The 26,911-nt window shown below is 39.2% G+C and overlaps 1 protein-coding gene and 1 long non-coding RNA gene across 14 annotated transcripts in view; one reads left to right on the top strand and one right to left on the bottom strand.

Moving 5' to 3' along the window:
• LOC139620744 (membrane-associated guanylate kinase, WW and PDZ domain-containing protein 1-like) overlaps window positions 1-26,911 on the bottom strand; it is a 91,172-nt gene that overhangs the window by 61,200 nt on the left and 3,061 nt on the right. The gene's annotated exons all lie outside the window — the stretch shown is intronic.
• Window positions 19,445-25,239, top strand: LOC139620747 (uncharacterized). Its single transcript, XR_011690878.1, has 3 exons — window positions 19,445-19,576; window positions 19,707-19,827; window positions 20,959-25,239. It is a non-coding gene; the product is annotated as an uncharacterized lncRNA (long non-coding RNA).

Below are 26,911 nucleotides of genomic sequence, written 5' to 3'. Positions count from 1 at the left end.
GATTAAAAGTGAGCACAGCTTTGCAAATACAGAGCGATACAGTGCTGTAGACTGTCAAGCCTCCACCCACACCTCCCTCAGTAGCGTTTTTAGATCAGGAGGTGGAGGATGAAGAAGAAATGAATAGCACAGACCTCAACTACATTCTTTAGAAGTGACCCATGTTCTATTTAAACATTTTAGAAGCAGAGGAAAGAGGGGGATTTTGATATATAAAGATTGAAAATGATTTTTTGACCGTGCAGTATTTTCCCTGGCTGGATTATGTTCAGAGGCAACTTCTGATGTATTGGTAAAATATAACTAACCAGGTGTGTGTAAAGTATCTGTGCATTTTTTTTCTGTATTAAATCAGACTACTAACCTTTGTGAATTTCTAAGTACAAAAAAGGACAACATTTCCAGATTATGTTTCACAGTTCCATTTTCTTCAAATGTATTTGTTGTTGCAAATTATTTTTATATATAAGTGATTTGCCTTTAAGATCTTAAAACCAGAATTTCTACATTTGTCCCCTACAGTATTTTTTCAACATTTTGGGAAATACACGTATTTGCTTTCTTGCTGAGAGTTAACTGAGATACCACTCTAATGTCTGTATGGTAAATATGCTGGAGCCATCAGTCGGTTAGCTTATCTTAGCATAAAGACTGGACACAGGGGAAACCAACTAGCCTTGCTCTGTCTTAAGCTAACAAAATCCACCTACTAGAACCTCTAAAGCTCACTAATTACTACATTGTGTCTCGTTTGTTTAATCTGTCGAAAAAACTAGACGTAAAAATGAAAAGCTGCTGCCGTACAAGGGGTTATGTTCTGTGCAATTTCCTGGCAGGTACTTACTGGCCGAGTTTCCAGTTTTTTGCTAAGCTAGGCTAACTGGCTGCTGGCTCCAGCTTCATATTTACTGTAGAGACATGATAATCTATCATCCTCTATCTCTATGCAAGTAAGTGAATAAACAAATTTTACCAAAATTTTGAACTATTCCTTTAAGGTTAGAGTTGCAGTTAAGATTTGAGCGTACAAATCTGACTGAATGAGGCAGGACAGAGGCAGGAAGTGCTACTGAGAGACTAGAATCAGGGACAAGGACAGACAGATCAGTGTCGCAGCTGAGGAAGTGAAAATGCTCCTCAAGCAGAGGAGTACCTGTCCTGAGGTGTGGCCCCGTGGTCACATCATCATCTAATACTACAATGACAAAAATATATCAAATCGTTTGTCACACAGAAATTGGAAGCACGGTGTCCATCAGATTTAAGGTGTAAATCATATTCAGGAACAAAGCTAAGCTAATTTTATCATCACAACAAATCTGATTCTGGTGTGGGGTATTTTCTGCCCAGAAGTGGAGACACCGGTTGGTAGTCTATTTTGCTGTATTTTTCCGTTCCTCTACACACACACACACACACACACACACACACACACATTCACACAACCCACTGTGTAATTCAGTGCAAGCAAAGCACAGTCAGGTAATTGTTACCTAGCAACCAGCCAGTGCTGACGACCATCATTACGGTCCCTGCTAGGCAAGCAGCAGTCAGACTGTAAAAGGAAAAACAGATACAACAGCACAGACACACACACACACACACACACACACACACACACACACACACACACACACTCTTAACATACACACAAATTCTTCAATTGGGACATCCTTGGTGCTCAGTTTCCATATCTGATCTGTGGTGAGTTGATTTATATGAACAGCACCTCATCAGAACTAAAATATGATTGGATCATGCACAGGCAGATACGTGAGTGTTTGCATTTAGCTTACTGCCATGTCAGTTTTGCTGGCTCAGGTGCTTTCCCTGAGATAAGGACCACTGCCAGGAACAACCCCCTCCTGTGGGTATGTAGAGCTAGCAGAGGGCGGGCCGCCCAGGTGTCCTGCTCCATCACTGATAAAGTCATCAAATATTCAATATTTATGAGGATTAAAGACGTGTGGATCAGAGATTACAATCACACCACTGTGGTTGTGTGTGTCTGTGGGTGCAGTTCATACACTTACTTAGTTTCTCTCATTGGATTTTTAATCACAAATGCTGTTTCCCTAAACAAATAAGCAGATGTTGCTGTAAATGTAGCATTCTGCATGTCAAATTGAAAAAAAAAAAAAAAAACAATACTGATATCTAACTGCTCGACAAAATAGATTACTGGTCGAGACAGAGAGCTTGATGTGATACATTTAGCTCTGTCACAGGTTGATACATTTTCAGCAGAGAAAAATAAGGAGAGCCTCAGAATATGCAGACTGTTATTTTCAATTTGCTGTAACCACCAGTTTCACTAACATTTTCTATGGAATTTGAGACTTTGGAATAAAACAATTGTGTTTTTTCCTTGACCCATTTAGAGTGGTTTCCCAGCAGCACGTAACAAAAAACAAAGTTTAAAATCTAACAAAAACAAGCAGATGGTGAGAAAACAGGAGATACTATCTCAGCTCAGAAACCACGGCTCTATAGTGTGCCACAGATTTTTGAACAATACACATGGTGAATTGCTCAATCACACGGTGAATTGTTCAATTCACCATGTGTACTGAATGGAGATCCTTGTATTGTATTCAGTAAGATACAGGGTATTGTTACTGGGAATGTGGTGGACCTTCTCATACAGTGTCTGCTAATCTACAGCTGTGTCTCTGCTAAATATGGTCTGGACTGGACTGATATTTCTTTACGAAAAATGGATGGATATAAGTGGATTAAAAAGACATTTTTTACAGGCAAATATTTGATTTGAATACAATTTAGACTGACTGCATGGGAAGATATTAATGTTCAAATAATGTTACAATGTGAGTAGCCACTGAGAGAGCTCTTTTATAGCACACCGATCAGAGCATCAGTGTCATCGTATCAATGCTAATATGCCTATATCTACAAGGACATTTAAATTAATAATACAATCTCCTCCTGAATTGTCAGAGAGTAGCCTGTGGTTACAAGGCCAACCATGTGTTGAAGTATATCTACAAAAAGCTATAAAAACATAAATAATCAAATAATACTCAAGGTACCTTTAAAAAAATCCTATTACCCCAAAAAAGACTCACTAGCAACACTAGCAGCCCTGTGAGGCTCAGCACAATCACAGCAGTGCTTTGAGCTAAACGCTAACAACAGCATGCTAACATGCTCACAATAACAATGCTAACATGCTGATCCTAAGCAGGTGTAATGTTTACCACATTCACCATCTCAGTTTAGCGTGTTAGCATGCTAACATTAGTTACTTAGCACAAACCAAAAAAAATTTAAATTTTCAATTAAAACTATTTCAGTCTGCACTGACTAGAAGTGCTGAACCGAAACAAAAAACAGACCAACATTGCCTTCTATGGGGCCACACCACAATGATAACTAAAAATAGAAGTTGAAGAATAAATCAATTAGTTGTTTTCAGCAAAAAAATGAATGAATTCGCTGTTTTCAGTATCTAAAACATAAATACTTGGAGGTTTTCTTAGTTTCATGTTTAAGTAAAACAATTATGTGTCTGTTTTAGACTGTGACTGGGAAATTGTAATAGATGTTTTCAATGATTTTCTGACATTTTATATATTGATTGAGAAAAAAATCGTGAGCTGCAGCACGAAAGAAAAAAAAAGTTGCGTTATTCTCTCTGTCAGAGAAAATAACTGACAATCAGTCTGTGTCTAGATGATAAGATGAATCATTTGAGAGCTTGAAGAGGTGATATTCTTCATTCCCCTAACAATGAAATCACTCCATCAGGGAAAATCTGAGACACCAGAGACTTTAGTGCGTCGAGAGATGTTTCCTGGGAGCTGAGATATTTGTGGAGCCAACCGGTAAAAGACTGTGTGTGACAGAGATCAGTGCTTTTCAGCCCTGGATGAGGCAGAGCAGAGATGTGTGAGGATGTGAACCCCCTGTCCTCTTACAGATAGAGAGTGAGAGAGAGAGAGAGAGAGAGAGAGAGAGAGAGAGAGATGGGTTTAACCCATATAAGAGTGGATTATACACATCCTCCATGCCTCCAGTCAGCATTACATAACCTTAAATCTAGTTATGCATTCCTGTCTCATTTTGGGACTGGGGGGAGGATAGGGGTGTGTTCTCAAACATCTAAGGAGATAGTGGTTCACACATTCTCATATGCATTTATGTGAACATGAAAGCACAGATATACACACACAAGATACATCTGTATCGTAAAGTTTTGCTTGTAATTAGTGACTGCTGCCATAAGAGCCCTTATTTGAATGTTTGGATGATTTTAACTCATGCAGCATGGTATAAATTTTTAATTTGAAGAGGATTTAAAAAACTGCATTAAAACATGCTGGCCTCATATCAAGAGAACTCAGACATATGGTTGTAGCTGCTTAAAACATCACTAGTAGACCATGCCAAGCAGCTGCAGCCCATAGTGCTGCATAACAGTTGTCATCGCCACACGTCATTACTGCTACCTGTCAAATATGACAGGTAGCATATTTGACATGTGAAAATAAACATACCAGGTGGTTGTCATTTTAAAACAGGAGTGCTGGACATCCAAAAAGCAGTTGTGATTTGGGTGTTTTTGATTATTTGTATGTACAAGGAGACAAATCAAATCAACAGCTTGTAGAGAATGAACATTAATTTGTGAAACATGTCCATGTCGGTTGTGTTTGTTGTGTGTGTGTGGCTCTGTTCAGCTGCTGATTGGGATTCTTCTCCCGCCCTCTGGCTCAACACTGCCCTCTGTGTCTATGAGCCTCACCACCGATGAGTCTGCCTCACGCAGACCCGTTACCACGGCAACCCAGAGCCAGCCAGTGAAAGAGATGAGCCATGTGTGGTCATTATGGGCTGCTGCCCCCCAGTGGTGGATGTTAAGTCTGTGTAATTGGAAACAAGGAGATACCAACAAATGTGAAAAGTGAGGTGGGCAGCATTGTCCTTAATTTCATTTCATGTAACTTTATACTTTTCACTCTAATACATTTATCTGAGAGACTGATTAATATTCAGATTAAGATTTAAAAAACAAAATATCTGATCATTTAAAAAAAAATAATGCAGGATTACAGATTAATATAGTTCAAATTAGATTCAAATCCACCAGCTAAAACATTAAAAGTATTAAATGTATTATTCATCCTTATTCCCCCACAGAATCCCAGGTGTTTGTAATGCACCTTAAACTTTCTGGGAGTCATCATCACTTTGACAGCAGACACAATCTGCGACTAAGCTGTAACAAATAAGTCTGATGGGTTTAGTAAAATATCAACACAACTTTTTTCTTTCAAGATACAGACCACACATGCAGGTTCCTACTGGCCACAGCAGGAAAAAAAAATCCTTAAATTATAGCTGCTCTCTGGGAGAATGCTATACAGTTAGTTCTCTGAATTGATAAATGACTAATTACTGCAACCAAAATACATATTATAAGATGAGCATGGTAACAAAGAGAATGGAAGCATTCCCCACTATTTACAATAAAACTGATTCCAAACAAACACAAACTTCACCAAGGAGAACCCTCTAACTCCACCCAGCTTCTTGGAGTTAGATGAGAGGGAGTAACCACAGACATGCCAAAAGTCTGCATCCATCCATCTAGTCATTGCAGCGGTGGTTGATGAATGTTGAGAAGAGCTGTAGTTGTGTGTCAGGCTTGTCTCTGCCCTGGAAATTGCTGCTAGTACAGATTTGCCTTGAGTATTATGAAGCCATTGTGTACTCTGACTATCTGTCTATTTCTCAATTTTTTATATTCCTTTAGTCTGTAAGGGTCCACCAAACAACAGAATCAAAATGGTTTTCCATAAAAGTATTCTATAGCTGTATTATTGTCATGTGATGTCCATTGCAGACAGGCAACTTCTTCTTCACTTCTTTCAACATGAAAACTAATTTTTCAAGTTCTTTGAGTATCCTTGTTTGTGTCTTATCACTTTGCCAGAAGGCCCTAAGGATTCCCAACCACAGATTACATGTTAATAACAGGCAGGTTGCCCTTACTTTGGGTAGATGAGAACAGACAATCTTACAGTAGTTGGAAGACACAAACACACATACACACATTGGTCTACCTAATGAAACACCACCTGTAGTGATGACAGAGAGGATTATGGTGCAAGACAAGACACCCTCCTAAGCAGAGGGTTTGGGCTGAGGTGAGACCATCTAGGCATTTGGCCATGAAACAGCCAGGAATAATTCCACATTTTGGGAAATAGGCTTCTTTGCCTTCTTGCTGAGCGTTAGATGAGAACACTGATAATCCTCTCATACCTTTTTGTTAAATATGAAGCCAGAAGCAAGCTAGCTTATCTAAGCATACATATACACCAAGCTATCCCATACATAAGAATGAAAACAGGGGGGAAATGGCTCGCATGGCTCTGTCAAAGGTCACAAAATATGTACAACTCACTTAACAACTTTAACAGTTTGTATCTCGTTTGTTTAATCTGCTCCAGCTACACATTTAGCACAAGCATGTACTGAAAACCATAACTTAGGTAGCAGACGATTGATCCAGATATGCTCAGTATGACACTATGAGTAATGTTCTACCAAACTAGTGTGAAGCAGTGGTCAGTTGGGGATTTCACTGCCCGTCTGTTATCACATTTTGATTAAGAAGGCACCATTCTGTCTGCACCCTTCTATCTGCTGTGGAGCTGTGGCACAGCAGGAGCAAAAGAACACAATAACAGAAACAAAATCACACACTGTCCATTACAGCTAAGTTTCTAGTAAGCCATCTTCTGAATCCTTAAATTGGCCTATTTGTCATAGTTTTAGGTCTCATACAGCTCCCAAGCCATCTGAGGCTGGTAACACAGAGCTCAAACCGAACACAAAGAGATGGCATTTCCTCCAGAGGACAAATAATACTGTATTTCCTCTCGCTGATTCCAAATAATGGCCACAGAGTAGGAACTGGAAATGTTGGTTCTTAAACAGTAAATTCCATTGTTTCAGCAGCTTCCTGTGGGTCTCAGGACATCCCGTCAGTCAACACTGGGCTCTCCAGTTACAGATGAGAGCTTTTAACTCTACATTATCCAGCAATATAAGGAGGGGCTGTCTGAGAGAGGTGAACACTGGGAGGGATGCAACAGACAAAACTTATCTACAACTGCTCCTGCTCACAGTGATGGGCTTCTATCGGCTCTCTTAGTGTGAGAAAGTAGCTGCAATCTCCAGCCATTACCCTGCCTCAGAGACTTCATGACAGCTGATACAGAAGACCTGATACTAATGATATTAAACATGGAACTCACTTGTTTTGTTCTCATGTCAATTGAGCACATACACACCCTCTCTTGCACTCATACATACACTCACACACAGCAGCCACAGACATGAAGGCAGTGTATTTAGCTTGCTCTGTGCCCATTCACCACTTAACAGCCACCGTCTTATTGCGGCCTGCCATAAGCCCTGCAATCAAGAGTGGCAGGGGTGGAGAGGAAAAAATAACAATCACAGAGAGGTCCGCCATAAAGCTCTGGACCAGTCCTCTGCCCTCTTCTTCTATAATTACCTCCATAACCAGCCACACCCACAGCTGCTTTCATGGTAGTCCCACTCTAAACCCTTTCTCAGAGCCCAGGGAGCATGGAGAAAGCAGACAGGAGCTCTGAATGAAACCATCATAGCCTGCAAAACTCCTTTTCTCAGTTCACTGACAGATAAAGAAAAGGCAGCGGATTCTCACATTTGAGAAGCTGCAACCAGTAAATTTTTTGGCATTTTTGCATTAAACATTATTGAAACATTTAATCAATGATCAGAACAGTTGGCTTTTTTTTTTGTTGATTTATCAGTCTAACTTTACTGTGATACAAAAAGTTATCACATTTACTACTTTCTCATTGTTTTGTCTTCTGATGTTGACTGAACTGATGTTGAAGTCTCATGATAGCTCTGCTGTTGCCATGTGTGACACATTAAAACAATTCCAGCATTCATTAACACTGAAAAGAAGGGTTGTGTTCGGGCTTAGTTTCATTATTGATTGTTCTGCCAGTTGTTTTCTGGTTTTAAAACTCCATAAACGATTAAATGATTATCAAAATAGTTGTTGATTAATTTCCTGTCATCTGACTCATCAGGTAATGGACGAGCCTTTTTTTTAGCTGCAGACTGTATTATTTTGTGGACATGCTGTGACACAGATTTTTTAAAAGAGAACACCTCATAGGTGACGACAAACAAACGAGATGCTCTGGTTTCGACTACTGAACATGCAGAAATGTATGGATGGTTTCTGTTCTGACCCAGTTCTCCAGTGCTGTGCTGCTGAGTCAGAGTCAGCAGTGCATGATGGGAGAACTGGTTTGAAGGAAGAGTCACAGACAAAGACACACACACACACACACACACACACACACACACACAGACACACACACAAACACACACACACACACAGAGGGACACACACGGAGGCAGGCAGAGGCGGTATGTTCCGCTCCAGTGCGCTGCATCTGTTCATTGCTAAATATAACCAGAGGAACGGAGGCCTACCGCTCCCTCTGCTCTGTGTTACTAGCTGAGTAGGCCAAAGGATGGAGGAAGAAAAAAGGCCAGGGAGGAGAAAGAGAAAAAAGAAAGGTTGATGCGATTATAAAGCTAAAAGAAAGAGTAAAAGCTTGGAAGAGAGAGTTGAGAGGAGGGTCAGTCTTGAATGATGTGGACACCATCCCATCATTCTGCCTGTGTCCAAAAACATTTCAACACAGACTAAACATGGACTGCTATTCCTGTCAAATACTGGAATAACAAAATCAACATGCTCCGGATGGAGAACTTCTATTCTTATCCCGTGGGTTCATTTTTAAAGACAGGGAAAAACACTTCTTTGCGCAATGTTTCTAGAAAATGCACACAAAGCAGCTATTTTAATGTGTCCATTGTATCTTTTTTCCTCCCGTGGGCTCACATGTAGAAACAGGGAAGCTACGAGCGGGCTGAATCCTCCCTGTCGCTGATAGAAAGCATCAAGCTGTAGTCGGTATGTGAACATGCCATCAGTTCTAACTGGCTGATTCTGTTAAATGTCATTGCCTGCCTAGCCGTCACACACAAAGGGCCCCTCTGTCATTAAAGTCCCCTCTTTCACAGGAGCCGATGACCACAGGCAACGAGACGGAGATGAGATACACGTCCCCAATCCTTCCTCCCTCTCTCCCTCCCTTCCTTCCTCCTTCCTTCCCTCCCTCCCTCGGCTGCTGCAGCACACTGGAGCACATCACACCACAGAGACGAGTGTGTCATCATCAGTCAGCTAATATGATGAAACTCACAATAAAACACAAGACAAGAAATTACCACATTAGGCTTGAATTATAGTTTATATGCATCTGGATGAAGGAGTGGAAAAGGAGAAGCCTTTCCAGTGGGTGTAATAACCACTAATTTGTACCTTGAGGGCTGTAATTGAAGGGGCTTCTTGTGCAGTTGATGTGGCACACAAACAAACCAGGAGAGCTGGTGGAGAGTAGGAGACGGGACATCCAGTGACCTATTTATCTGATCTCTCTGTTAATATTAATTTACATAGATATGGAACAACCACTTTCACAAAAATAGCAGTTCTAACCAAGGGCTATCCATCAGACATACAAAGCTGTATGTAGGGAGATATCTGACAGACAAAAGGCCCCAAAGGGAGATTCATTATATTAATCTGTCATGTGAATTTCTTAAGTTTGTTACCAGGTGGATGCTGCTTCCATCATTTTGTGCTGAGAAGAAGCACTATTTCAGAAATGCCAGTTTGTCATAGGATTTAGCTAATATGCTAAAAAAAAAAAATGGTTCTTTACCAGAAAGTGAGGCAACATTGCAAAGAATTACAGACAGTAGATGAAGAAAAGCAAGTGTGATTCATTTACAGTGGGACACACACAAACTGTCTGAGAGCAGAGATAACACCCAGCAGACTGACAGCTGGGGATCAGCAGCTGAGATAAGATTAAAGAGAGGCCTTAGATCTCAGCCGTCGGCCTTGTTGTTATGATGCTGCAAACCTTCATAGGTGCATATCAGTCCTGCATCTTCAAACATAATAATCCTCAACGTACATACACGTGTTTGGTTTCCTTTTTTTAAATTGACAGAATGAGAGACAAAGAAGCAGAAAATCAAAAGCGAAACCATGAAAGTGGAGTTGTTAATCATGAAGTGATTTAAGTTTCAAGTAAAAAGAGATGACACTGAAAGCAGCGAAAACTGATGTCACGATATGAGCCTCTATTTCCTAAACTCAGGGTGTCATGCACTGCCTCTGGTTTATGGTGATGCAACGCGATTGATTGGTCAGGTAAATCTACCAAGTATCCCCACGGGTGACGATATGACAGACTGTCTGGAGAACAGAAGAGTCTGTCCATTTTTAAATGAGCTGCGCGCAAACACAAACATGCACAAATGGACAGACTTCAACCTAAACAGATAAAAATGGATCTGCAATCAACCAGAGGCACGATGATGAAGATAAATACAAAAAAACGATCATGACATTTTCTGCCCGATGTTCACGGTGCCATTAAAAAGACGTTTCAAGACATTTCACAAACCATGTCAAGTGTCTAAGATCTCCTCATTGTGCTCAGTGAAGAACTGAGAAGAACTAAAGCATCCATTAAACCACTGAGATGACCCATCTCTGCCTTCAGTGGTCAACCTGCCTCCGATTGAGGGCGAATATGCATCTGTGTGTGACGTTGGGCTGCAGTCACACATTGTGCACCCTTCATAAACCACTCACTGTCAAACCATCAAATATCTGACCTTCAGGCTGTGGGGAATCGCAGATTCTCCTTCACAGCTGGATAGCACTGAACATGGAGATGATTGCGAGACATTTGAGGTGGAAATACGAAAGGAGATAACCAACAGGTGATGGAGACATAGAGAGAGGAAAAAAGGGAAAGAACTGGATGTGAGGCCTTTGAAATAAATGAAGAGATGGAGCGAGGCCGGGAGCTGTTTCATTACGCTGCTGAGCAAAGCGAGCGACGATGAGGATCAGCGATTCTAAAAGATGGAAAGACATTTGTAAGGTTGTACTGTGCTTCAACCAAATGATTTAAACTTTAGTTTCACCATTGGAAAAATTATTTAAAGTAGAGTTAAAATGAAGAAATTATTAGTGGATTGGTAGAGAAGTTATCCGCATCAAGTTTTTTTAAAGCAGCTTTTCCAGTGTGAATATAAAGGTACAATTACACTATAAATGGATTCGTTGATCAAAAGAAATTAATCATTTACTTTTTTGACAGGAAATTAAAGGTTTCAGTTATCTTTTTAGGCAAAAATCTTAGACATTTCAGCTACTGGTCAAATAAAACAAGGAATTTTAAATGGCACCCTGGGACAGCGAAATAATAATCACCATTTTTCACTATTTCTTTCTACATTTTAAAGCCCAAACATTTCATTGGGAAAGCTGATAATTGGAGCTGATAAAGCTGAAATTAGCTGATTATGAGAATAATCATTAATAATCATTCATTTTAGTCTGTTTGCCAGTTCAGTTTGGTTTGTTTAGGCTGGTGTGAAAGTTGTCAATTGAACTTAATGGAGGACTAATCGATCGGATCAAGACCACCTGACAAGGAGTGGGTCGGTCAGCTTCCAAGTGAACTCTGGTTCATTTGGGGTGTGAATGTACAACAGACCAGACACAGGATTTTATTTTAGTTAACACCTCTCATCCTGTTTCTACATTAAAACAAGGTTGACGTGCAGTCTCGGCTGAGCTCATTATCACTTATTTTTTCATGAGCTCTTTGTGAGAACATAAATAAACACAAAAAGCAGAGTAAAGTACAGAACATCAGAGTGAATAGTATCTTTTGATTTTGGACTTTTGATAAAAAAAAAACAAAAAAAAACAAAAAAAAAACATCCCTGTTGAAGACATCTGTTCTCTCTCTGGGGAATCTTGATGGGCATTTTTCACCATCTTCTGATATTATATAGACCAAACAATTCATTTTCTTGATCAAAGATGAACTGCTAGATAAATTGACAAAGAAAATATTTGCAAAACTAATTTAAAGTTTAAAGGGAGAAAACAGAAAGAATTAGAGAATGACACAGGAATATCTGGAGCATTTTGATCAAAGCATAAAGCTCCCTACCGTTACCTCTGTACCTGAACAGTTTCCTCCTCTGCACTGAATATGAAGTGCTCAGACAAAATCTTACAATATGGCTCCTGAGGCACAAGCTGTACCTTTGAAATATGAAAAGACACTGGGGAGCATTGCTGTTGACTGTTTGATGAATATGAAGATGGACAGAAACGTGTTGACAGTTCAAAAATTAATACAATTAAATAAACAGTTGTCTGAATCAGACATGATTACATAATCACACTTAATATGAATATGTTGAGATCACTAAAGTGAGATCAGGCGCTGTATCCCACTCATTGCAATTCTGACTGTGTAGTGTTTAATTGTGGCTGCTGTGAGTGCTTTAATGAGGCCCTCATTCATTGTGTTTGATGTAACATAATATGTCAAGTCCTTGTCCTCTGAGCTCTCTCATAATGAGAGCCTGTTGTCACCCAGAATTGGTGATCATATATCAGGATATAAGATATCACGTAGAATTAGGATGATTTATAAAAGGATCTGATGACACAATATAAACACTCATCTTGACCTATTTAAGGTTTAAAAATGGAGCTGATTTTTCATTTAACATATCTTCTTTTGTAGTTCCTTCTCTGGCCCGTGTGGTATCATCGCTCCATTGAAGGCTATTGTCATATGAATGCTAAACCCGATTAGTAATTCCTTCCTTCCTACGTCCTTCATACTAATGGCAAGAAATCCACCAGAGCTGGACAGACAATAGGACTGGACAATTTCCAGTGCTTACCCAGGCATATTCACGCCAGTGATGAGTTCAAGGTCTACCAGAAGGAAGGATGTGTACTAATTGTAGCCAAACATAGTGAAGACCTTGTGCCTTTTTAAAAGCATTTCCTGGTCAAATCTAGTAAGACAGTGAGAAAGGTACAATCCACATGGCAAGTTAAGACTGGTAAAGGGGAAGGTTTTCTTATTTGAACATGAAAATACTGACAAGAATTTAGAGCTAGATAATACAGTAATTTTTTTTAGGAAAAAATATTTTCAGGTTATGTTGGTCTTTTCTGATGATAAAATGTAAAATATCTCTTAGTTTTAGACTGTTGATCTGACAAAACAGACCACTTTCCTCACTATTTCTGACATGATTTAGACTAAATGATTAATCAACAAAATAATCAATAATAAAATGTATTGTTAGTTGCAGCATCTTCGTTTGGCCACACTTCTTATTTACAGATATTTCATCTGTTTGTGACTATGGACACATGGACCATGTACTCGTGTATACATAGAGTATTAATCTTAAATGTTACCATTTGATATATTGTACCAGGGTTAGCTTCATTTTTGTCACAATTAAAACATACACACAGTGACAGGACACAATTAAACAAACTAGACAAACAAAACAAGACACATTACACAGAATTACACACAGCAGTACATCACACACATCATGTCAGCATCAGGACTTATAAACAGTGCATAAACAATTTATCATAACACACTATTATGAAGATGCAAATAGAGATCAACACGTTTGTTTTATTTATGTATTTTTCAATAACTATAATTAATGTAGTATTAATTTATTTATGAATACACCATTTTCATTCTCCATGAAAAATGAGCAAACACCATCCACTGATGAAGGCCATTAGATGTGGCTGATAGCTCTGGGAGAAAGTAGCTCCTGAGTTTAAGATTTTTCTTATTTTTTTCAACCAATGGAAGCTCAACATGTCTCAACAGGATTTGGATACATTTAATAACAGTTTTAAACTCACCTATGAATGATATTTATGTGTGTGAACTATCAATGAATGATTTATACCATAATAACTTATAACATATCAGTGTGCTCACTAATTGGTATTGAGTTATTGTTTTAATTTACCACTTAAGTATTTTTGATTACTTAACACTGCTACAACTATCAAAAAGATTAAACTGCATAGCCACAAGAGTTCATTGAGAAATTTTCTTATTTCATTTTATTTGGGTGATCAAACCCTTTAAAAGTTGTTAAATCCATAACATTGGATATTACCATGATGCAGTTAAAAGATCCAGTCTTTGGAAACTTTGTTTAAACTTAAAACTTTGTTTGCAAAGTCAAGGATGCTCCAAGCCTCTGACATTTAATATTTGAGAGTTGGCTGCCAAGAGGCATCACAGCCATGAAGTATGACTTCACAAATCAAAGACAAACAGTTACCAAACACAGTTTCCTTGAGCACACCAATGTGGAGTGTTTTCAGAGCAGACCCCGGCTGCAAATGCATCAAACGGTGATGACAACTTCATGAGGACTAAATGCTCTGCGTCGGTGTCGCGTCTCTGCAGGGAATTAACCTTTCCAAAATGGTTGGAGATTATGTAAAATACACTGTCTGTTGTTCATAGACTAAAAATGCCAAATCACCAATATAAACATTTACATTTGCTTTAGCTTTTCTTAGTGTGATAAACTGTTATCCAGTCTCCTGTTGTATCATCCTAACAAATGACTCTTCAAATTACAGCCAAACCACAGTTCTGCCCTCTATCTAACCCTGCCTGACCTGCTCTGCACAAAGTATTTCTCATCTCTATGCACACGACTCCCCCACCACAACTCCTCACCACTCAGCACAGTCAGATGCTGCCAACTTCTGATGAACAGCTGCAACCAAGGTCACTCCCTCCCTTGGACAGACAGAAGCTTGCAAATAGACCCGGCCGGTAACAGAACAAATCTCCATAGTGTTTGAGTTGGAAGATACCATGTATATTTGTTTCAGCTTTGAGGACCAGCAGAAACAGATATTTACCTTTTATCATCTCATTGATGAGTGTTTTAAAAATACACCTCTGTCTCTGCTCCTCATTTTAAAAACAGTTATCTGAAGACATTTAGTTTAGATTATGGCATTTGCAGTGACGGTTTACTGATTAAACAGACTCGGCTACCATATATAACCTCACTCTGAAGCTCTATATTGAGAACAAAGACAAACATCAAAGAATAAAATATTGTTTTCTCGCTGAGAGCTCAATGAGATTTGAGTCAGTTTCAGGTTAAGTTTGCAAAAGGCAGCACAGCACAAGATAAGATGCGAGTTACACAAGTTAAAGTAAATTTAGCTGACACCAATGGCTCAAGAAAAATGTTTCCATCATTATCTCACTTTGTCAAAGAGTCTAAATTTACTCGGTGATTCAGAGCCACAGCTGGAAGAAAAACAGCCAGTGATTTGATAGGTGGAGGCATGTGTCAGATTGTGGTAGATTTGTATGTAAAAGTAGGCCAGAGGACTGGAGGAAAATGTTGGTTTTTAAGAAGGCTCACGTGATATGTTTACTCATTGGTCACGACCAGAGAGTCAGACATGAGTTTTGTAGAGCAGGATGGCAGAGACATTAAACAAATAGGAAGAAGTTATTTATGTCTGTGCAGGTTTTCAATTAGTTAGAGGAGAAATTGTGTCTATTGCTGCAATGATTGGTTGATTAATATGTCGCTCATCAGCCATTTTGACAATTACTCTTTCAAACCTGCAATAACTGATTTGGTTGGCTACTTGGGGGCAGCAGAAAAAGGTTGTGAAAAAGACTGTCTCCTGTAACAAATGATCTGATGTGACATCTGTACAGGCACTTCATTACAACCCATATTTACATTTTATTGTTAGGCAACCTTTAGCAGCTGAAGTAATTACAACTACAGCAAAGGAGGAAGTGAGTGACGTACTAGAAAAAGCGACAAAGTCCACATTAGGTGGGGTAGGTTGGGTTGGTTGGGTCAATGACATAACACTGGACTTTGACATGACAAACCGCTGCTCATTTGCCATTTGAAACCATGAATGTTCATCAGCTTTAACTGTAGGGTTTATTATTGTAACCACGACAACTACACTCTGGTACACAAGCTGCCATAGGGCACTATTGCAGGAGAGGCTCCTGTGGACTCTATCTGAGTATAGGGACACAAAACCTACATGGTTGTTTAGGTTGGAGGACTTGTTGTGAATACAGCACTGGCATCACTTTTGAAACTGATATGGTGAACCTGTATTATAGCTGCTTTAAGTCATTTATCAAGAAAAACTGCCAAACATCAAATGAGTCCACCGCCAATTTTACAAATGAAGTTGAGTTTACTTGTCGTGATGAATTCCACTCAGCCTGTGAAATCGGTTGTATAATGTTTACAGTATCTAGAGTTAATTTGAGATAAATTTGTGTTAAATTAAGTTTGGGTATTAAAGTTTATAATATTATTCAATTGCAATATGGGAAATGCAGGATCCAGTGTTTTCTGAGTTAAACTCAAAATTGAGTATAAAAGTCAGGACATCTTGGCCCCTGTTTCCTTGAGTCTTTTTAAAATTTGTCTCACAATATATGGAAGTGAATTAATGTCAACCTTAACTGTTTCCAGCTTCTCAAATGTAAGGATTCACCATTTTCTCTGTTGTACATCATTGTAAACTGACTGTTGATCAGACAAAATAAGCATACCTTGGGTTCAAGGGAATTATGAAGGACAATGCCATTGTTTTATGACATTAATGTCTAATGAAACACAGTTTTAGTTGCATCCATTACTCTGAACCTTAACCTTTTTTCTTTTAAAGATTCAGACATGTTCAGGTTACACAGCTAACATTTCATGGAGCAGAATAATTAAATCTGGTTTATGTTGCTGTGTAAACAAGAAATCAATCAATCAAATCTAAAGCATCAACTGTAATAAAAAAAGAGCTGTTATGGGTTTTAACTATGACTCTGAAATTCAGCTCTGTGTGACGGTGTAGCAGTGTAGTTTAACAATAACTCCCTCACAACATAGAGCAAAACCAAGACATTTCAGGGAGAGACAAAGCTTTTTCCTTACTAGTATATGTCAACATTTTTCTGTTAAGTGAGCAATTTCGCTGTATGACGACGATGAAAAAAATGCAGTGCATAGCCTGTATAGAGAAGAAAAAAAACCCCATAATTTCAGAAATAAAAACAGTTATTTAGATAAAATAACAAAGCCGGTCACAGTGGCATGTTGGGGATTGATCAGCCTGTAGTGCCAGTCAACAGAGAGATGTCTTATGGGTGTTATGCTGATGAGTTCCAGCTGTGCACACAGCTGTTTACGCGCAACACATCAATCGCACAGTGTGAAGCTGCTAAACACATACACTCTAAGGAGGTGTTGATTTTGCTATATTAAAGCTTTGTCAATTGTTCAAAAATAGTAGCCACAATCTTTTCTGTCACTATAGTGTTGGTCTGATTTGTGCACCTTCAAGAAGCTGCAGGGAAACACACTCCATAGCAGAGAGACTTCCCTTAAAATAACACTAATCACCTTCACTGTTTTTTTCTTTGCTACTGTGACTAACACAAACCACCACAACCGGAGCAGTCCTCAGGCTTCTTGACAGTAATGAGAACATCAGATGGAGGAAGCCAGTTTCTGCAAAGCTGCTTTGATTTAGGTAAGACGTCCTTCCACCTGCCATAAGCTGCAGATATATGACTGGGAATCCAATGTGGATGCTGTGACACACACATATCTCTCAGACACACAGAAACACAGAACTCAGAAAGGTGTTTGAATCTAGGAGGCTCTTCTCCACCTGTTTGAAGTTGTCAGTGCTCTGGTGTGATTTAACATTTTCACCTTTTCACTCTGGGAACAAGCTCATGGGAAAAACTAGTTGGGTTCCTCTAAAGCTCAAAGATCAAAGCTAGCTCTGTTTGATGACTCTAGTTCCTCTGTATATGGTTGGGATTAGGTGAAACATTGAGAAGAGGAATCATTCTGTTGGGTTAACATCCCTGTAAACCGCACCAGCTAAAGACAGATAATGATATAACAATATGACTAAAAACTCTAGGTAGAAACTCCCAAACAGACTTTTACACCTGAAATCTCACATTCACATAACATCACTTAAGCTAGCAGGTTACTTCCAAGCAACTTCAAAATAAAAACTTGTAAATCATGAAACTAAACCCATGTGCCTGCTAAGACCACAACAAGTGGCAGTTTATCAGATAACTATTATCCGACTAACAGGTAAATGAAAGCTTTGGCATTTTCTGTGCTATACACCTTCAGTGGGCGTCACACTTTCCCAAGAAACATCCTTTGCAACACAGGAAGTGACGCATTTTGAAAAATTTCTGAGGAAACAATGGTGGTATGTTTGGGATAAACATAAGAAAGTCCACTAGAATAAACATAGCATTTGAATGCTATTGCCTCAACACACTATGACCAAATGTTACTAAATATAAAACATGTGTATTTAATTTATCCAGCTAAATATGAACACTGTTCTGGACAATACTAGTGACGGGTACATTTTAAAATACTGCATATACAATGTTTTACAATTCAGCTTTTAAAACATGGTGAAAATCACAGCTACAGAGAGGAGGGTGTACCGTAGTAGGGCTGCAACTAAGATTTATTTTTATTATTGATTAATGATAATTCTTGTAGTGTATCGTTTCATCTACTTAAAATGTCAAAAAAATTATGAGAAAAACAGTTTTTTAAATCCCAAAGTGACGTCTTCAAATTTCTTGTTTCGTCCCAGTAACAATTCCCAAAACAAAAATATTCAGTTATTATCAGATAAGACAAAGAAAGACAGGAAATCCTCACAACTGAGAAGGTGGAACCAAAGAAACTCTTTTTTTCTTGAATATTAACTTAAATTAATATTAACTTAAATGATTACAGTTTACAGTAGTTTAAAGAATAAATAATAACATAATTGTTATTGTTAAATAAATATAATTTGAAGCAGAAATAATTAAAAACCCAGTGTACTTTTTGTATTGAAATACATCATTCTTCTCATAGCAACACATTATTTGATAATTTTTCATTGCACCCCTAAAGTTGTGCTCCTTTTGAAAAAGTAAGTTCAAGGCCTGAGGCTGCATGCTTTCTAAACCAAACACAACTGGACACATCTGGCCTTTGTTTACTGGAGCAGATATGATAGCTGAGTTCTCTGAGGATATTCCAGGAGAAGTATTTAATGTGAAAACTTCTCACATAATACCCACAAATGCAAATTCATTGCCAATTTGTTGGTTAAAATGTTTTGTATTAAGGATGAAAGTCTCCAGAATCATGTCCATTTTTCAGTGACTGTCCTTCTCACCCGAAATTTTCTCTTTCTTCCTCTCGTCATCCTCTTCCTCACTGTTTGTTTGACATTGGAGGGACTTTCCAAATCTGAGCAACAAGCTCTTACAACATTAGATCACTAACCCCTTATATTAAATATTAACCAATGACTGTATATAAAAGATGGACGACATGACAGCTCTCCAAAAGAGAAGCCAAACCAATCTCGATTTCCGAATCCCCTGGTAACTGGCTGCAGTATACATCATTAACCCCAGGCCACTCCATGTTAGAGGATGGACATGGGCCAAACTAAAAAATAAAAGTACGTGTAAAGTTACTTTTTTTTTTCAAAGAGGCTGTCTGTCTTTTTTGGTAGTTCTTATCCGGCGATGTATATTCAAGTGTTCATTTTTCTTACGGGTTTGGTTGAAAGTAGTTATTTGATGCTATAGAATTGGGGTGTGACGTCATGACTGACAGCTTGGGCACGTGAATGGGTGGGACCTCGATACCACCGATCCACTACTGCACAGACTCTGCCATCTTGTCCTGGTGATGTCATTTGAAGCCAGTGTGAGTATCCAGGATATTTTGGCTTCATTTTTCTACAATGGGAGGAAGTGGAGATGCGTCCTCCATCTTCACATACATTTACTGATATTAACAAGTCGTGCCCAGCCAATAGAAAGCCTTCACAGCTTCATATCCTTATATCCTGCAGTACAACAAGGGTAAGGATAAGGTTACTCAAACCACATTTAGCTTTTCTCTACTTTTTGGCTTTTGTGCTGCCTTAAAAATGATTACTGGCCATCTGAAGTTGAGTTGTAGGATAACATCTTTCAGATTAAACGGCAGTGTGAACATTAGTGTCAGGATATCAGATGATAGTGCATAAAGCGTTTTATACACTGGTAAACCGAGCAGGGTCAGGTCAGCCTCTCAAGAGCTTATGAGCAACCTGAATCTCTGGAGATTGACGGACTAGGAGGAGGGGAAAGATAAAGAGATCAGCAGCATGAGAAATCCTCTAAGGATCATCTGCAAACATTTCACCTTGGCTAAACAACACACCAAGGTTCATGTAATAAGAATAATGTCACAAGAGCAGCAGCATTTTATTTTACAATCAAATGAGTACAGATGATTCCTTCATAGGCTAGAAATATTTTCGACCTTTCTCCGGCTTGTGAAAACTAACTTGATGACAGAGGAGCTTTGGGAAAATTAGAACGTTTCTCACACTATATGTTATTTGCATCTAACGGAAGGTGTAATTACCGAGCCTAAAAACCACAACAAAACCAAAGAAACGGACTAAAAGTAGAACTATGATGTGTATAAAACAGAGCCTGTAATGGTGCATAATCCCTTCCAGATGTGTGAATCTAGGAGGGGCACAGCTTAAATGTCAATTTATCTCCACTAAGAGAATCCCTTGCAGTGAGCATGTGTATGTGCCTGTGTGCCTGTGTGTGTGTGTGTGTGTGTGTGTGTGTGTGTGTGTGTGTGTGTGTGTGTGTGTGTGTGTGTGGTTGATTTGACTTAGTAGGAGCATGTGTGAGTGTGTAGGTCACTGCACGTGCATGTTGGTGAAGCAGAGAGACTGACTGAGCAAGAGAATCCTATGATAAGCTCTTAAAGCTGTATCCAAGTATTTTTGCTTTCCTGGATCACCTGATTAACACCATCATATTCTTGCAGGCAGGGAGGAGACAGCCAAGAGCTCGGAGAGGAGAAGAGAATCCAAACAACACTGAAGCTGAAACACCTTTGCTACAGCACTGCATATGTCATAAAAGCTTTCAACTTTTGAATCAACTGTGAGTTTACATTTTGAAAAGCCTCGTGCCTTGACTAACCTAATCCATAATTACAGCCACACTAGCAGCATGACATCAGTCAGACCACCACTGAAATAACCTAAAAATGGATTGCCATTAAATTTTGTAAAGACGCTGTTCATTTCCAGATGATGAATCCTGATCAGTGTGGTGTGCCCCTGAGTTTTCACCCAGCATCATCAGGTCACATTTTTAATTTGTCTAATACTACTGACCTGAACATTATGTTTTTCATGTTGCACATTTTGATTAAACTCACATATTGGAAACATATAAAACAGATGGAATAGTTAAAATCCTCCACTGTTTGCCAGTTTACATTTTCTCTATTTTTGTTTGTTATTATAATTAGCCTGCTCATTGTAATTTACCGATTTGAGAAAACTGCTCAGAAGCCACCTGTTATTATTCATTTAAGAGGGAGGGGTACTCCAAAAAGTGAAAATGGACAAAAAGAAGAAAAGGAACTTTGACTAAATAGCCTGAGCTGGCTTCTAACTTATATAGACCAACTGGCTACACATGCGCTAAATGAGCTGCCACCCTTCAAAAAACATAGACGGAGTGTGTAAGACATGTTTAAGGCTGATTAATTAACCAATTAACTAACTGTTGCATCATTTTGATTCAATGTTTTTAATGGCAGAAATACCATTAAGTACAAGTAAATGCTTAGATGTAGATGACATAAGCATGAAGTAGATACTAGGACTAATATATGATGTAAATATGAGAAAATGTTAATGATGTGAGCAAAATGTACAAGATGAAATAATCTGTCTCATGTCAGGGGCCCAGGTGTGGCTTTCAGAGGACTGACCTGAAGGCTGGGGGGCTGTGGCTGCAGCTTGTCCTAAAATGAAACACCCAGCCTCGTACAGAACAAAATTACTGGTGCTTTTAGGTGGTCCTTGTTAGCTCATAAAGTCAGTTTATAACCAGGAAGCTGGTAAATACTCCGACAACTTCCATGGTAGTAGAAAGTATGAGCTGTGTTGTTTGTTATGTATCCATGGATGGATGATGACACCCGGGCACAGACATGTCAACACCCCCCCAACCCTCCTGAGAGCTTAACAGATTCAAACTGCATGTAGGAGCATCATTTGTAGTTGTTTCATGTCTCTTTTTTTCACAAGCCAAGGAACAATGTAAAGTAAGCAAAGCATGAGAGTTGGACTCGGGAGCAGGGAAAACTAAAAAAAAATATATATATATATATATAGAAGTTCAATATCAATATATTCAATATTATCAAACATCGGCCCAAGCCTAATTCCCATTTAACTTTTATTTCACAATTATAATGGGTTTAGATGATAATTACAGTCTATGTGGTGATTAGCAACATGTTCAGGCTGCTAAAAACAACAATGAGTTTATTCCTGGAGTCTATGATTTGCACTTTGCAGTGACACCACCATTTGACCCTTTCTGAACTGGAACACAACTGTGAACAGCCATAACTTTTATGTGGAAATATTTCTGAAATCATCCAGTTTAATTTCACTTCAATCTCCACAACAACAAAAAGATAGGCCACGATTCTACTCTTTCAAGCAGAAACACAAGGCAAAGTGTTGTGACACGCTGTATTTTTATCATTAACAAAGGAGTCAGTGTCTGTGCAGTAACATGCTGCCTATTTACTACTTTGAGCTTCATGGTCTCTGTTAGGCCTCTGTCTGTGGTTCAAAAATTATGCATGTGAACTCCACAAGACATACAGTACCTTAGAAGCCCTGAGGGCTCTCAATGTTTGTTACTGATAGTGTAACTGACAGTCTGTGGAGGAGTATCTTCTCATGAACCTACTGTACAGGCATGGACTCTCCTTTATCAGCTGGAGCATTCCTTTCAAGCTGAGGTCATGACTGAAATTTAAGCTCCCCTTTACATATGAACACTGATGAGTAATTCACGATCTGACCACACTCTGCTGCTACCTGAAACACAAGTGAATTATTCTCTTAATAAAACAACATCTGTGTGTATAAGGACACATGGGTCAGACAAGGCTTTCTGCTTCCCTGTAGGGTAACACCTGTTTTCTGCACTATGGAAATTATGCACGTCTCCATCCAGCTTCCAGTCAACACACACACACACACACACACACACACACACACACACACACACACACTTACATAAACACACGGAAAAACCCACACATACACTAAACGTCAGTTCATATTAACTTAGACAAGCACCTGGAGGTTACTTGAAGTCCTCCCAGATCATATTCTTCATTAATCTATAATTTTGTTTTCCTGATTATCCGGACTGTAATCTTCTATGTCACTCTCTCGCATGTCTGTCCGTCCTGGAAGAGGGCTCCTTCCTCTGTTGCTCTTCCTGCAGTTTGTCATGGTGCTGTACAGATTATTAACCCCCTTGAGGCAAATTTGTGATGTTGGGCTATATAAATAAAATATGACTTGGCCTGAAAAAAAGCCTTAACTTTATTAAAACACAGTCTAAACCTGGCAGAATTTTTGATTTAAATCAGGAACTATGTGATCAAAGAGTAAATAAACATGTGGTTTGATGCCCAGTCCAAATAGCATTATAGCATTATAAAAAGTGGTAAAAATACACAAGGACCTGGCACAGAAAAGCATGGCTATAGTTAACTGAATGGAAATTGCAACAATGGTTTCCTCTGCCTGTCTGTGTTTCATTCCAACCTTATTGTTCCAACACCTGAGGCAAAGCGTTTGAATTACACAGCCGTTTGTTCAAGCTTAAATGACACAAGCTGCTTGTGTAGGGGGGGGGTACTGCCTCTGCAGTGGTATGCGGCCACTGTTAGCAGTGACAGGAAGTCACTTCATAAAGGCCAAACTAAAACCGCCTAAATAGCCATATTCATATTTACCAATGTAAATACAGCTATTTGAAAAGTTTCTCATAACCTCAATCTCTTGACACAGTTTAAGTGCAAGAAAGGGTGGACATAGAAAAACCTCTGAGAGGCCTCTCAGTGCTCATTAAACGACGGTGGTTGCGGCAGGAAAAGGAAAAAGCAGAGGGTACAGAGAAGAGGAGGAAAGATAGCCGCAGGATTCATGTCACAAGCCTATGACAAACCTTCCAGGGATATGCTCATGCAGGCGGATACACTTAATCAAGACTGACAAAGTCCTCATACTTAAGAAAGTGTAAGAGACTTGCATTCTGGGACAAGCACCAAAAGAGATGTGTGTCTGCAAAGCCCTCACATCCTCTGGATGAGTGTAAGCCTTCTTAACCACACACAAAAGCCACAGACATAATTTTAGTGACACAAATTAGTGCAATCTTTACATAACAGAGTCAGTTTTAAGAGGCACAAAAATCAAAGAACCAGAAAGTTGGACTGAAATTGAAATTGACTTGTGCTTAGAAATCACTATATATATATCCTCAGGGTTTCTGCACTTACTTGGTCAAAATTATAATGACCAAAAATAAGAAATTCCAGGGGATGTTTTTTTCTGCAGCTTCTTACTGTATGTTTCTGTTCTCCACAGAGTGGAATAAAAACTGAACAGCACAATGGGTCCTACCGAATGTTGAAAAGGGTTAAAAAAAAATGGGAAAATATATTTTATCAACATTAAGAGTACACGGCTATGATGTGCTCAACATAAATGGTCAAGCACCAGAGATGTTGACGCTACGTTGCCAACTCTAAAATATCAGCGACTGTTTCCACAAATATGTCTAAAAATGATTAGAAAAATAAACAAAGAACACAGTAATGTTCATCTTTATTTCCCTTTCCTTGTCTACAGGATAGCAGGGAAACAGTTCTGTGACCCGCTGATTTGCTTTTTGCTTTGCTGCTTCACTAAAGCCACAGTGTTTGGTCAGCTGTAGTAACCCTGAAGCTGGTAGACACACCCAAAGTTTGGGTCAAGGACACTTAGGCAGGACAGATGCTTACTATCCTGAAGGTGTGAATGATTAAACAGATGGTCTTCCAATTCACTATACTACCCTCTCCCCAAGGAGTGAGCAGGGTGACGGGAGTAAGCAAGAAGTGACCTGAGAGGAGGGTGAAGCAGGGAAAAAAATGGAGAACATTCAGCATAAAATTCTGGCTGTTTCATCAGGTCATTTATCCTGGAGCTCAGACAGACACCGCCCAAACTCACCCATGATCAGAGCACCATAAACCTTCAGACCCATTCAATGCTGGAGGGGTTTGTGAGTCACTTAAAAGATAAACAACTCAAGAGGAAAGAAGAATGTCCAAGTTTTAAAACAAAGCAACTAAAACACAGCATTGTTCAAACCTGTTTCTTGTTTTTGTATCATCAGTGTGCAGAATGTTTCAGCCTCAAAGGAATATACTGTTTTACTCGCACTACTTTGACAGTAACAACTGTAATAATTATTATATAACCTAATGCACAACCTTTGCACCTTCACAGACACACCACTGTTATCAGGTGCTCAAAAAATACAGCCAGGACAAGAGAATGACGACAAAACCTTTCACCTCAGGGCTGGATTCAACTGTTTTAATACGTCTGAAAGTACAACCCCTTTGTACTTTAACCTCAACATCATGCCATACCATAAATCTATTCGTCATTCACCTGGGCCTCTCTAAACAAAGTCTGATTGTTGTTATTAAATGTGAACTAACCACAGCCCATTAGAAGGGAAAAAGGAGATTTTTTTATACAGTCACAAAGTGTATTTGTCTTTATTGTGTGCTTTGTGAGTATGTATCAGCCTAAGGTTTTCCAACTGTGAAGCATGCCACCCCAGAGGGGAATGGGACAGTTAATGGGGGTTGAGGAGGGAGAGACATTAAGCGAAGATGTTACGTAAGGTCAAAAGGAAAGGTGCACGCCATTGTTCTTAAAACAACAGGAAATCAGTTATTGTAATTTCCCTTTACCGTCACATTTATTCTGCAGTCGAAGCTGCATGTGACTCCACTGTACTGTATGTGACACACATTCAGTAACTCCTGCAGGCAAGTAAGGTACTTTAAAACCCTTCATGCCCCAATCTGAATCAAAATTCATGGGCTACTCCTTCTCAGACTCTGAGCAGGCAGACATGGCAAATGGACTGCACTCACACAGCGCTTTTCTAGTCTTGGAGACCACTCAAAACGCTTCACAACATTTGCCACATTCACCCATTCACTCACACATACATACATCACACACACACACACACACACACACACACTCATGCACTGATGGAACAGCCATCACAGGCAATTATCTTGCCCAAGCATACTTTGACACCAGGGATTGAACCACTGACCTTCTGATTAGTGGGCAACCCGCTCTGCCACCTGAGCCACAGCCACCCCGACATTACGCACATATTTATATTCAACATGACTTTCTGAGGATATCATTATCTACTACATCCATTGAGAATTAACATCCATAAATCTTCTTAGAAATTACAGAAAAAAATACGGCCAATCCAGTGATAGTTGTCTGTACAATCTTGGGTACACTGCCAACAGGAACTGCTAAAAGCTAATTCTGGATACATTTAATGGTGCACTATATACAGGATTAAAAGACAAACACATACAGACAGAAATCTACCATAGAAAAATGGCTATTATACATTTGTTGAATAAATAAAAAGCTCTCTCACATCTCTTTCCATCCCAATCTGAAGTGTTTACAGAGATTAATAGAAAACCCAGAGTCACAACCTCAGGAGTGTAATATTCCACCTTCTCCACAGGAATGCTCAGACCTCAGTCAGGTGGTTTTTCTTTCTGCATTCCTCAGTGGGAGAAACACACCTGTGGGCGCTGTAGTATTCCACACCGGCGACTTGCCTAC

The sequence above is a fragment of the Trachinotus anak genome, unplaced genomic scaffold (assembly GCF_046630095.1).
Source record: "Trachinotus anak isolate AG129_WGS33_773 ecotype Australia unplaced genomic scaffold, CSIRO_AGI_Tana_v1 ptg000004l, whole genome shotgun sequence".
In the NCBI taxonomy this organism is placed as follows: domain Eukaryota; kingdom Metazoa; phylum Chordata; class Actinopteri; order Carangiformes; family Carangidae; genus Trachinotus; species Trachinotus anak.
Note: the sequence above shows the minus strand (reverse complement) of the source record. Positions and strands in the feature narration are given on the sequence as shown.